General features: G+C 63.8%; 1 non-coding gene across 1 annotated transcript in view; it reads left to right on the plus strand.

Annotated features, from left to right (window-relative positions):
* Positions 1 to 13,138: 13,138 nt before the first annotated feature.
* LOC140108756 (18S ribosomal RNA) overlaps positions 13,139 to 13,217 on the plus strand; it is a 1,886-nt gene continuing 1,807 nt past the window's right edge. The window contains exon 1 of the ribosomal RNA XR_011851236.1: positions 13,139 to 13,217. This exon is cut by the window's right edge and continues 1,807 nt beyond it. This is a non-coding gene — a ribosomal RNA (18S ribosomal RNA).

A 13,217-nucleotide genomic window follows, 5' to 3' on the forward strand; every position in this document is an offset into this window, starting at 1 on the left:
AGGGGCAAGTCAGCGGGAGAAGCCAGTTGGCCTATCCGGCCAAGGGTCACTGTTCCCCGGCCACACTTGGCAGTAGGTCCCGGGGAGGAATAATGCCCATGGAAGTAGGAGCTACTACTTCCAAAGGGGCAAGTCAGCGGGAGAAGCCACTTGGCCTATCCGGCCAAGAGTCACTGTCCCCCGGCCAGACTTGGCGGCAAGTCCCGGGGAGGAATAATGCCCATGGAAGTAAGAGCCTAGCGGGAGCAGCCGCACAGGCTTCCCGGGAATGTGTCACTGTCCCCCCAGGCAAGACTTGGCGGCAAGTCCCGGGGAGGAATAGTGCTCATGGAAGTAGGAGCTCAGCGGGAGAAGCCGCTAAGGCTTACCCGGGAATGTGTCACTGTTCTCGGCCACGCTTGGTCGTAGGTCCCGGTGAGGAACATGCCCATGGAAGTCGGAGCTCCAAACTCCAAATTGACCTCAGCTGGAGCACTTGCTGAGGCTGCCCGGGCATGGGTGACTGTTCCCCGGGCTCACTTGGTCGTAGGTCCCGGTGTGGAACGTGCCCATGGAAGTTGAAGGGAAGAGAACCGCGAAAGGGAGTTTTTGCGCTAAGCCGCGGCCGAGGAGGGCGCACCGATCCCGGCTTGATTCCTGCCATTCCCGGTCCCCAAACCGGACTCGGCATGGTGGTTGGATCCGTGACCCTGGAACCCTGGGCGGGGAGCCTAGGGGCGAGAGGGGCCCCATGGAGCTCGGGCAGACTAGAAGTACCCTCGTCTGCCCGCTGGAGGGCGCCCTTCCCGGAGCGGAGGGGACCCCCTTGGCCACCAAGTGCAAGCCGAGTTTGGAGCTCGAAACCCGGCCAGGCTTGGTCGGAGGTCCCGGTGAGGAACATGGCCATGGAAGTCGGAGCTCAGCGGGAGCAGCCACTCAGGCTACCCGGGAATGTGTCACTGTCCCCCGGCCAGACTTGGCGGCAAGTCCCGGGGAGGAACAGTGCCCATGGAAGTAAGAGCTCAGCGGGAGCAGCCACTCAGGCTACCCGGGAATGTGTCACTGTCCCCCGGCCAAGACTTGGCGGCAAGTCCCGGGGAGGAATAGTGCCCATGGAAGTAGCTCAGCGGGAGCAGCCACTCAGGCTAACCGGGAATGTGTCACTGTCCCCCGGCCAGACTTGGCGGCAAGTCCCGGGGAGGAATAGTGCCCATGGAAGTAGCTCAGCGGGAGCAGCTGCTGAGGCTACCCGTGAATGTGTCACTGTCCCTCGGCCACACTTGGTCGTTGGGTTTCTGATGAGGAACATGCCCATGGAAGTAAGAGTTCAGCGGGAGAAGCCGCTCAGGCTTACCCGGGAATGTGTCACTGTTCTCGGCCACGCTTGGTCGTAGGTCCCGGTGAGGAACATGCCCATGGAAGTCGGAGCTCCAAACTCCAAATTGCCCTCAGCGGGAGCACTTGCTGAGGCTGCCCGGGCATGGGTGACTGTTCCCCGGGCTCACTTGGTCGTAGGTCCCGGTGTGGAACGTGCCCATGGAAGTTGAAGGGAAGAGAACCGCGAAAGGGAGTTTTTGCGCTAAGCCGCGGCCGAGGAGGGCGCACCGATCCCGGCTTGATTCCTGCCATTCCCGGTCCCCAAACCGGACTCGGCATGGTGGTTGGATCCGTGACCCTGGAACCCTGGGCGGGGAGCCTAGGGGCGAGAGGGGCCCCATGGAGCTCGGGCAGACTAGAAGTACCCTCGTCTGCCCGCTGGAGGGCGCCCTTCCCGGAGCGGAGGGGACCCCCTTGGCCACCAAGTGCAAGCCGAGTTTGGAGCTCGAAACCCGGCCAGGCTTGGTCGGAGGTCCCGGTGAGGAACATGGCCATGGAAGTCGGAGCTCAGCGGGAGCAGCCACTCAGGCTACCCGGGAATGTGTCACTGTCCCCTGGCCAAGACTTGGCGGCAAGTCCCGGGGAGGAATAGTGCTCATGGAAGTACCTCAGCGGGAGCAGCCACTCAGGCTACCCGGGAATGTGTCACTGTCCCCCGGCCAAGACTTGGCGGCAAGTCCCGGGGAGGAATAGTGCCCATGGAAGTAGCTCAGCGGGAGCAGCCACTCAGGCTACCCGGGAATGTGTCACTGTCCCCCGGCCAGACTTGGCGGCAGGTCCCGGGGAGGAATAGTGCTCATGGAAGTAGCTCAGCGGGAGCAGCCACTCAGGCTACCCGAGAATGTGTCACTGTCCCTCGGCCACCCTTGGTCGTTGGGTTCCTGATGAGGAACATGCCCATGGAACTAAAGAGTTCAGCGGGAGCATCCGCTCAGGCTACCCGGGAATGTGTCACTGTCCCCCGGCCAGACTTGGCGGCAGGTCCCGGGGAGGAATAGTGCCCATGGAAGTCGGAGCTCCAACCTCCAAGTTGACCTCAGCGGGAGCACTCGCTGAGGCTGCCCGGGCATGGGTGACTGTTCCCCGGCCACACTTGGTCGGAGGTCCCGGTGAGGAACATGCCCATGGAAGTTGGTGGGAAGAGAACCGCGAAAGGGAGTTTTGCGGCTGAGCCGCGGCCGAGGAGGTCTCACTAATTCCGGCATGATTCCTGCCAGGCCCGGTACCCTATATGGGACTCGGCTGGGTGGCTGTAGCCGGGACCCTGGAACCCTGGGCGGGGAGCCTAGGGGCGAGAGGGGCCCCATGGAGCTCGGGCAGACTAGAAGTACCCTCGTCTGCCCGCTGGAGGGCGCCCTTCCCGGAGCGGAGGGGACCCCCTTGGCCACCAAGTGCAAGCCGAGTTTGGAGCTCGAAACCCGGCCACACTTGGTAGTTGGTCCCGGTGAGGAACATGCCCATGGAAGTAAGAGCTCAGCGGGAGCAGCCACTCAGGCTACCCGGCAATGTGTCACTGTCCCCCGGCCAAGACTTGGCGGCAAGTCCCGGGGAGGAATAGTGCCCATGGAAGTAGCTCAGCGGGAGCAGCCACTCGGGCTACCCGGGAATGTGTCACTGTCCCCCGGCCAGACTTGGCGGCAGGTCCCGGGGAGGAATAGTGCCCATGGAAGTGGCTCAGCGGGAGCAGCCACTCAAGCTACCCGGGAATGTGTCACTGTCCCCCGGCCAAGACTTGGCGGCAAGTCCCGGGGAGGAATAATGCCCATGGAAGTGGCTCAGCGGGAGCAGCCACTCAGGCTACCCGGGAATGTGTCACTGTCCCCCGGCCAGACTTGGCGGCAGGTCCCGGGGAGGAATAGTGCTCATGGAAGTAGCTCAGCGGGAGCAGCCACTCAGGCTACCCGAGAATGTGTCACTGTCCCTCGGCCACCCTTGGTCGTTGGGTTCCTGATGAGGAACATGCCCATGGAACTAAAGAGTTCAGCGGGAGCATCCGCTCAGGCTACCCGGGAATGTGTCACTGTCCCCCGGCCAGACTTGGCGGCAGGTCCCGGGGAGGAATAGTGCCCATGGAAGTCGGAGCTCCAACCTCCAAGTTGACCTCAGCGGGAGCACTCGCTGAGGCTGCCCGGGCATGGGTGACTGTTCCCCGGCCACACTTGGTCGGAGGTCCCGGTGAGGAACATGCCCATGGAAGTTGGTGGGAAGAGAACCGCGAAAGGGAGTTTTGCGGCTGAGCCGCGGCCGAGGAGGTCTCACTAATTCCGGCATGATTCCTGCCAGGCCCGGTACCCTATATGGGACTCGGCTGGGTGGCTGTAGCCGGGACCCTGGAACCCTGGGCGGGGAGCCTAGGGGCGAGAGGGGCCCCATGGAGCTCGGGCAGACTAGAAGTACCCTCGTCTGCCCGCTGGAGGGCGCCCTTCCCGGAGCGGAGGGGACCCCCTTGGCCACCAAGTGCAAGCCGAGTTTGGAGCTCGAAACCCGGCCACACTTGGTAGTTGGTCCCGGTGAGGAACATGCCCATGGAAGTAAGAGCTCAGCGGGAGCAGCCACTCAGGCTACCCGGCAATGTGTCACTGTCCCCCGGCCAAGACTTGGCGGCAAGTCCCGGGGAGGAATAGTGCCCATGGAAGTAGCTCAGCGGGAGCAGCCACTCGGGCTACCCGGGAATGTGTCACTGTCCCCCGGCCAGACTTGGCGGCAGGTCCCGGGGAGGAATAGTGCCCATGGAAGTGGCTCAGCGGGAGCAGCCACTCAAGCTACCCGGGAATGTGTCACTGTCCCCCGGCCAAGACTTGGCGGCAAGTCCCGGGGAGGAATAATGCCCATGGAAGTGGCTCAGCGGGAGCAGCCACTCAGGCTACCCGGGAATGTGTCACTGTCCCCCGGCCAGACTTGGCGGCAGGTCCCGGGGAGGAATAGTGCTCATGGAAGTAGCTCAGCGGGAGCAGCCACTCAGGCTACCCGAGAATGTGTCACTGTCCCTCGGCCACCCTTGGTCGTTGGGTTCCTGATGAGGAACATGCCCATGGAACTAAAGAGTTCAGCGGGAGCATCCGCTCAGGCTACCCGGGAATGTGTCACTGTCCCCCGGCCAGACTTGGCGGCAGGTCCCGGGGAGGAATAGTGCCCATGGAAGTCGGAGCTCCAACCTCCAAGTTGACCTCAGCGGGAGCACTCGCTGAGGCTGCCCGGGCATGGGTGACTGTTCCCCGGCCACACTTGGTCGGAGGTCCCGGTGAGGAACATGCCCATGGAAGTTGGTGGGAAGAGAACCGCGAAAGGGAGTTTTGCGGCTGAGCCGCGGCCGAGGAGGTCTCACTAATTCCGGCATGATTCCTGCCAGGCCCGGTACCCTATATGGGACTCGGCTGGGTGGCTGTAGCCGGGACCCTGGAACCCTGGGCGGGGAGCCTAGGGGCGAGAGGGGCCCCATGGAGCTCGGGCAGACTAGAAGTACCCTCGTCTGCCCGCTGGAGGGCGCCCTTCCCGGAGCGGAGGGGACCCCCTTGGCCACCAAGTGCAAGCCGAGTTTGGAGCTCGAAACCCGGCCACACTTGGTAGTTGGTCCCGGTGAGGAACATGCCCATGGAAGTAAGAGCTCAGCGGGAGCAGCCACTCAGGCTACCCGGCAATGTGTCACTGTCCCCCGGCCAAGACTTGGCGGCAAGTCCCGGGGAGGAATAGTGCCCATGGAAGTAGCTCAGCGGGAGCAGCCACTCGGGCTACCCGGGAATGTGTCACTGTCCCCCGGCCAGACTTGGCGGCAGGTCCCGGGGAGGAATAGTGCCCATGGAAGTGGCTCAGCGGGAGCAGCCACTCAAGCTACCCGGGAATGTGTCACTGTCCCCCGGCCAAGACTTGGCGGCAAGTCCCGGGGAGGAATAATGCCCATGGAAGTGGCTCAGCGGGAGCAGCCACTCAGGCTACCCGGGAATGTGTCACTGTCCCTCGGCCACACTTTGCCGTAGGTCCCGGTGAGGAACATGCCCATGGAAGTCGGAGCTCCAACCGGGTGAAGCCGCCGAGAGCTAGCCGGGAATAGGGCGCCAAACCCGGCTACCGCCCTCCAGGCTTGCCCCGGTCGAAAGACCTACGTCCTCGCAGCAGCACCAAGCGAAAAATTCTCTAAGTGTGGGAGAACCGGGGACCCGACCGGTGGCACTCTGCCTCTCGCTGCCGCCCTCCTGGAAGCGTCCTCGGTCACTCGGAGTACGGCAGATTTCAGAGCTCCGGAATGGTGAAAAAGAACCGGAGAGAGGGCGAATCCGGCTTCTCTCTGCCGGGCGAGGACCACCGCAGGCGGCGGGGACGTCTGACAGGAGACGGCGCCGCGGCAGGCTTTCTAAGTGGCTGGGCTTTTTGTCCTCGGCGAAAGTCGAAAAAATTTTGCGGTCCGAGCTGCCCTGCTCCTGCCGGGGAAGGCTTACCGCCGGCGGCTGCCAACCCCTGGCTTGCCCGCCGGATCGCCTTCGAAGGCTGCTGAAAAAGAACCCCGAGACGGGCACCTCTCGGAAGAACCGCAGACCAAAACCGACCGGTCCGACTTTCAGTGCACCTTCGGCGGCAGAGAGAAGCAGCAAAAATACCGGTCAGAGAAGGGGAGTTTTGGTCGACTCTGCCAGGCTTTTGCACTAAGTCAGATCCGTAATGCCAGCGGGACTGAGTCGCTTTTGCGTGCCGTGGTCCTGGAGGCCTGCTCGGACAGGGCGGTCCTTCGGGTCCCGCGGGAAGGGGCATTTCATGTTCCTCTGCGGGAGGTGATCCATTTTCTGCGGGAAATGGCGAGCCCCTTCGGCTACAAGAGTGTGTAGGTCCCGCTCAACAGTCTACGTCCTTAACCATCGGGGACTTTGTAGATTGTGCCCGTAATCGCTCTCCGCAGAACAGAGCGGGAGGTCTCCGCGGCGGAGGCCGGAGAGGGCGCGAGGTGAGCGGCATGGTATGACTGGGTTCGTGCCGCTCACTGGTACCCGGAGCGTGGCGCCCTCCGGGTAAAAGGCTAGCCGGGGCGAGCAGGTGGGTTGACGGGCGCATAAGCCACGCCGTCCCCGCCATACAAGGTGCCGGTGGCCTGGCGAACCACCGGCGTAAGGCTAGCCAGGGCGGACCGCGGGGCAGAGGGCGCTTAAGCCACGCTCTCTCTCCATCCCACCAGTACAAACGGGGAAAAAAATTTCAAAGTGTGGGAGAACCGGGGACCCGACCGGTGGCACTCTGCCTCTCGCTGCCGCCCTCCTGGAAGCGTCCTCGGTCACTCGGAGTACGGCAGATTCCAGAGCTCCGGAAGGGTGAAAAAGAACCGGAGAGAGGGCGACTCTGGTTTCTCACTGCCGGGCGAGGACCACCGCAGGCGGCGGGGACGTCTGACAGGAGACGGCGCCGCGGCAGGCTTTCTAAGTGGCTGGGCTTTTTGTCCTCGGCGAAAGTCGAAAAAATTTTGCGGTCCGAGCTGCCCTGCTCCTGCCGGGGAAGGCTTACCGCCGGCGGCTGCCAACCCCTGGCTTGCCCGCCGGATCGCCTTCGAAGGCTGCTGAAAAAGAACCCCGAGACGGGCACCTCTCGGAAGAACCGCAGACCAAAACCGACCGGTCCGACTTTCAGTGCACCTTCGGCGGCAGAGAGAAGCAGCAAAAATACCGGTCAGAGATGGGGAGTTTTGGTCGACTCTGCCAGGCTTTTGCACTAAGTCAGATCCGTAATGCCAGCGGGACTGAGTCGCTTTTGCGTGCCGTGGTCCTGGAGGCCTGCTCGGACAGGGCGGTCCTTCGGGTCCCGCGGGAAGGGGCATTTCATGTTCCTCTGCGGGAGGTGATCCATTTTCTGCGGGAAATGGCGAGCCCCTTCGGCTACAAGAGTGTGTAGGTCCCGCTCAACAGTCTACGTCCTTAACCATCGGGGACTTTGTAGATTGTGCCCGTAATCGCTCTCCGCAGAACAGAGCGGGAGGTCTCCGCGGCGGAGGCCGGAGAGGGCGCGAGGTGAGCGGCATGGTATGACTGGGTTCGTGCCGCTCACTGGTACCCGGAGCGTGGCGCCCTCCGGGTAAAAGGCTAGCCGGGGCGAGCAGGTGGGTTGACGGGCGCATAAGCCACGCCGTCCCCGCCATACAAGGTGCCGGTGGCCTGGCGAACCACCGGCGTAAGGCTAGCCAGGGCGGACCGCGGGGCAGAGGGCGCATAAGCCACGCCGACCCCGCTGTACAAGGTGCCGGTGGCCTGGCGAACCACCGGCGTAAGGCTAGCCAAGGGCGTACCGCGGGGCAGAGGGCGCTTAAGCCACGCTCTCTCTCCATCCCACCAGTACAAACGGGGAAAAAATTTCAAAGTGTGGGAGAACCGGGGACCCGACCGGTGGCACTCTGCCTCTCGCTGCCGCCCTCCTGGAAGCGTCCTCGGCCACTCGGTGTCCGGCAGATTTCAGAGCTCCGGAATGGTGAAAAAGAACCGGTGAGAGGGCGACTCCGGATTCTCTCTGCCGGGCGAGGACCACCGCAGGCGGCATGGGAAGTCTGACAGGAGACGGCGCTGCGGGCAGGATTTCGAAGTGCATGGGCTTTTGGCCTCGGCGAAAGTCGAAAAAATTTTGCGGTCCGAGCTGCCCTGCTCCTGCCGGGGAAGGCTCACCGCCGGCGGCTGCCGACCCCTGGCTTGCCCGCCGGATGTCCTTCGAAGGCTGCTGAAAAAGAACTGCCAGGCGGGCACCTCTCGGAAGAACCGCAGACAAAAACATAAAAATTTTGGGCGATCCGACCCTCAGTGCACCTTCGGCGGCAGAGAAAAGCATCAAAAATACCGGTCAAAGAAGCGAGGTTTTGGTCGACTCTGCCAGGTTTTTGCACAAAGTGTTGGCATCGTGCGGCGTCGCGCTTTGCTGTACCGTATCCCCAATGGAGCGGCGCCCGGCGGGGTAGGCTAGCCATGTGAGGTCGAGGGCGGGAGAACGGGACGTAAGCCAGGCCGTTCTCCACAAGAAATTCCGGACGCGGAGACCCCTTCTCCGCCCTACGGTCCCCAATGGGGTGGCGCCCGGCGGGTGAGGCTAGCCATGGGAGGACGGGACGCAAGCCAGGCCGTTCTCCACAAGAAATTCCGGACGCGGAGACCCCTTCTCCGCCCTACGGTCCCCAATGGGGTGGCGCCCGGCGGGTGAGGCTAGCCATGTGAGGTCGAGGGCGGGAGGACGGGACGTAAGCCAGGCCGTTCTCCACAAGTAAAATTCCGGACGCGGAGACCCCTTCTCCGCCCTACGGTCCCCAATGGGGTGGCGCCCGGCGGGTGAGGCTAGCCATGTGAGGTCGAGGGCGGGAGGACGGGACGTAAGCCAGGCCGTTCTCCACAAGTAAAATTCCGGACGCGGAGACCCCTTCTCCGCCCTACGGTCCCCAATGGGGTGGCTCCCGGCGGGTGAGGCTAGCCATGTGAGGTCGAGGGCGGGAGGACGGGACGTAAGCCAGGCCGTTCTCCACAAGTAAAATTCCGGACGCGGAGACCCCTTCTCCGCCCTACGGTCCCCAATGGGGTGGCTCCCGGCGGGTGAGGCTAGCCATGTGAGGTCGAGGGCGGGAGGACGGGACGCAAGCCAGGCCGTTCTCCACAAACTCCCAGCGGTAGAGTCTCGGCTCTCCGCTCTTTTGATCGATCTGACACAGCGCGATCCGGCGGGGCAAGGCACTTTGCTCGGTCAGGGGTATTGGCCCCGGCCGGTTTATGGTAAAGCGTTCCTTAGCCTCAGTCTTGGTCGCGCATCAATCCCCCGCTCCCCGTGAGCGGCTGTCGTCCTCTGCCTAAGGTTGTGTAGCGCGGTGCCAGTGTGGTCCTCGCACGGCCCCGCTCCTGCCACAAGCGGTAGGACTCTCTGCTTCGGCTGAGGTTTGCTACGAAGCGTATGGAACGGGCGTACTCCACCGTACCGTGGGTGGGGGGCGGCGGCGTTGGCGGCGGCAGCGTCCAGCGAGGAGCTCCGGCTCCCCGCGGTAGCGCCTCGCCTAGTGTCCCTCGGGCAAGTCCAATCGCCCCCCGCCCGGTCGGAGAGCGCAGACACTTCTGTGTCCACGGTTTATTTCCGCAGCACGAAAAGGGACGGCTCCCGCTTGCTCCTCGCGGGGACGAGGCTTAGACCCACCGTGGCGCTTCCGCGGTAGGTAGGGTCGTCTGCCGTAGGAGCGGTAGCGGTCGAGTGGTCCCCAGTGTACCCTGTTAGCGCTGCCCGCCTACGCCTGAAGAGCTGCGGACCGAGAAAAAGGTTCGCTCCGCTGCTGACGGCGAAGCGCGCGGCACGCCGCGGAAGAGGAGAGGGAGCGGTCGCCCCCGGGGCGGCTCCCCTCCGAGTCCGGCAGAAGCAGAGATTGTAGCGGAGGGGGGGGGTTTTCTAAATTCCCCGGGCGTGTTATCCCCAGCGGTAGCCTTCGAACTCTTCAACCGCAAGCACGATCGCACGTTCACAGCACCCGTCACTAGGAGCCGGGCCAGAGGCGGGCGGCAGACGAAACCGACATGAGCGCTTAAGGGTATTGCACCCCCGGCGCCCAGACCCTGGAAATTGAGTCTGCCCCCAAAGCCCACCCGCGTCCTCCTTGGCGCTCCCGGAGTACATGGTCGTAGATGGGCCATCGGTCGCTAATGCCAAACTGCGTCCCAGGGGTGCGTCCCCTCTGACCAACGGCAGACCCATCCCTCTCGCCAATCCGCGGATCCCCGCCAGGTCCCGAACAGGGCTCGTCCTTTAGCGTTTCAAATGCGCCCTCCCCGCCATACGAGGGGTTGAGGACCGTAGCCTTCCCTTACGAGAGGCACCAGGGGTGCGCCTGCTCGAGGGCCCGGCCGTGGGCGTAACGCTTGGGCCGCCCGGGGGAGTCGGTAGACCATGGGAGACCAACACTCGCACACGAACGTTGCCCGTGCTTTGTGGAAGAGAGCTTCTTTTGCGAGGTTGTCGCTGCGGATGGCGCCCGGACAAACCCTATCCCTAATACTTCTGGGGAATTGGCGTCTAAGCCACCCTGCTCGGTATCCCTGCACCCACGAAGGGGGCCGTGGAAGGCTTGGGGTCTCGCCGGCGAAACCGACCGGATGCCCGGGGTACTGAACCCCCGGGGTCCCACCCTGGAAATTGAGCCGTCCGACCCCGCCACGTCTTCCTAGTGCTCTCCTTGGCTCCCCCGCCTGTGGGCGTCGTTAGGGGCTGCGGTCATCAGCGCCGGCTAAGCTTCGGCAACACGGCCGACCCACCCCTTCGGCGCCTGGGGGAGCCTGGTCCCAGTCCGGGCCGTTCCGTAGGGGCGGCTATCCCTTACATGAGGGACTCGGTGCGTCCGCTCGGGCTGCGGGGCTCCGGCTCCGACAGCCGGGGAGCTGGTTTTGACCGCGGGCCTCGACGGGAGCCGGCAGGGACCGGACTTAGGCGTCAAGCCGAAAATAACCCCGGCACCCTCGCGTGCTTCCAAAGCGAGGGGACCTTTGGCCGAGCGGGGGCACCGGAAGCCGAACCGACCCCAACCCCTCTTCCTACCCCAGGGCTGGGCTGACCAATCCCCTGATCGGGTCTAAAATGGAAGAAGGGGATTCGAGGGAAGGGGCTGGCGGAAGGCAGTTGCCCGACGGAGTAGGCGAAGGCCAGGCCGTTTCCGAGTCCCGAGCAGAGGAGGGCGAACTCGGCTCTTCATCGACCGACGGCGAGGCGAGGGCGGTGGCTGCCGCGGGGAAGACTCCATTGCTCGTCAGCGCGCTAGGAGCGGGGCCGACTGGCTGCTCGGGGTATGGCATCCCCGGGGGCCCACCCTGGAAATCTTCGCTCCTCAGCCGCTGCAGGTTATAAGGTCCCGCCGCGCGTAAGCGCTCAACTCTCCGACCCACGGATGTCGAGCCCATGGTGAGCCGGCCGTTTCGTACGGGGAAAAGGGGTCCTCTGGCCCCACATCGATCGAGGGGGGTTTAGATCCGCGGAGGCACGCACCGCGAGGCGAATCGCTGCTTTTCCCCAAGAGGTTAACCTTCAAACCACCGAGTAGGTTCGGGGCAGGGCCGACAGTCTGCACTGGGGTATTGCATCCCTGGTGGGGCGACCCTGGAAATCTCTGCCCCTTTCCACTCTTTCGGTTGGGCCTCTCGTCGGGGCGAGCGTAAGTCGGCAAGCAGACGTGGGAAGAGGCTTCTTACCGGTGACACTCCCTTCGTGAGAGAGGCAGGTACTCGCCCCGGACCCCGGTCCAAATCTGCGCGGGCCGGACGGCGTCGGCCCTAGCCGAAGGCCGCTCCCGCGAAGCCAGGGAGCCGAAAATAACCCCGACACCCTCCGCGACCTCGCGTGCTTCCAAAGCGAGGGGAACCTTTGGCCGAGCGGGGGCACCCGAAGCCGAACCGACCCCAACCCCTCTTCCTACCCCAGGGCTGGGCTGACCAATCCCCTGATCGGGTCTAAAATGGAAGAAGGGGATTCGAGGGAAGGGGCTGGCGGAAGGCAGTTGCCCGACGGAGTAGGCGAAGGCCAGGCCGTTTCCAAATATCGAGCAGAGGAGGGCGAACGACGTTCTTCATCGACTGACGGCGAGGCTAGGGCGAAGGCGGTGGCTGCCGCGGGGAAGACTCCATTGCTTGCCAGCGTGCTAGGAGCGGGGCCGACAGGCTGCTCGGGGTATGGCATCCCCGGGGGCCCACCCTGGAAATCTTCGCTCCTCAGCCGCTGCAGGTTATAAGGTCCCGCCGCGCGTAAGCGCTCAACTCCCCGACCCACGGACGTCGAGCCCATGGTGAGCTGACAGTTTCGTACGGGGAAAAGGGGTCCTCTGGCCCCACATCGATCGAGGGGGTTTAGATCCGCGGAGGCACGCACCGCGAGGCGAATCGCTGCTTTTCCCCAAGAGGTTAACCTTCAAACCACCGAGTAGGTTCGGGGCAGGGCCGACTGCCTGCACTGGGGTATTGCATCCCTGGTGGGGCGACCCTGGAAATCTCTGCCCCTTTCCACTCTTTCGGTTGGGCCTCTCGTCGGGGCGAGCGTAAGTCGGCAAGCAGACGTGGGAAGAGGCTTCTTACCGGTGACACTCCCTTCGTGAGAGAGGCAGGTACTCGCCCCGCACCCCGGTCCAAATCTGCTCGGTCCGGCCGTCGTCGGCCCTAGCCGAAGGCCGCTCCCGCGAAGCCAGGCGATCCGAGCCGAGGATCCGCGCGAGCCTTCTCCAAGCCCTCTGCCGGGCGCTGGTGTTGAAAGCGTAGCGGACCCTGTTCGCCGGAGCGATAGGAGCGGAGCACCGGTCCCGAAGGGTTGAAAGCTGGGTAGCAGCGCCGTAGCTTCCCTCCCAGCCTTCCCCCGGACCTGGCGCCCGATCCCCTCCGCTCCTCTGTGCGTTGGCGGGCGGCGCTGCATGGGTACGTCGCGACGGCTCCCTATCGTCTCTCTCTCGCTTAACAGTGGTGAGAGGTGGTGGTGGCGCTGTCGAGGTGCTGAAGTCGAGCGTCCAATGCTTTCCTTCTATGCGCAGCCTACAGGAGCTGTCCGAGCTTCGGAGGTGCTGATGGAGGTGAGAGTCGAGCGCCGCTTCTTGGCTGATCTGAGTGGGGAAAGCCAGCGACTGCGAGAGGGAGGGGGGAAGGAAAGGCTTTTTCGGGTCCTTGGAAGGGACCGCGAGAGCATCTTTCTTGCCCCCCTGCCCTAAGCTCCATCCAATGTTGTCTGCGAGGTCTTCTCTGGCGGCGGAGAAGCGCTGCGGTAGCAGCAGCAACGAGCGTTCCCATGAGCTCACGGAGCCTGACTCCAAGAGTCTACCCCTCAGAGCCCCGGCTACCTGGTTGATCCTGCCAGTAGTATATGCTTGTTTTAAAGATTAAGCCATGCATGTCTAAGTACTGACTATTCTTTAC

Source organism: Engystomops pustulosus, unplaced genomic scaffold (genome assembly GCF_040894005.1).
Source record: "Engystomops pustulosus unplaced genomic scaffold, aEngPut4.maternal MAT_SCAFFOLD_180, whole genome shotgun sequence".
NCBI lineage: Eukaryota > Metazoa > Chordata > Amphibia > Anura > Leptodactylidae > Engystomops > Engystomops pustulosus.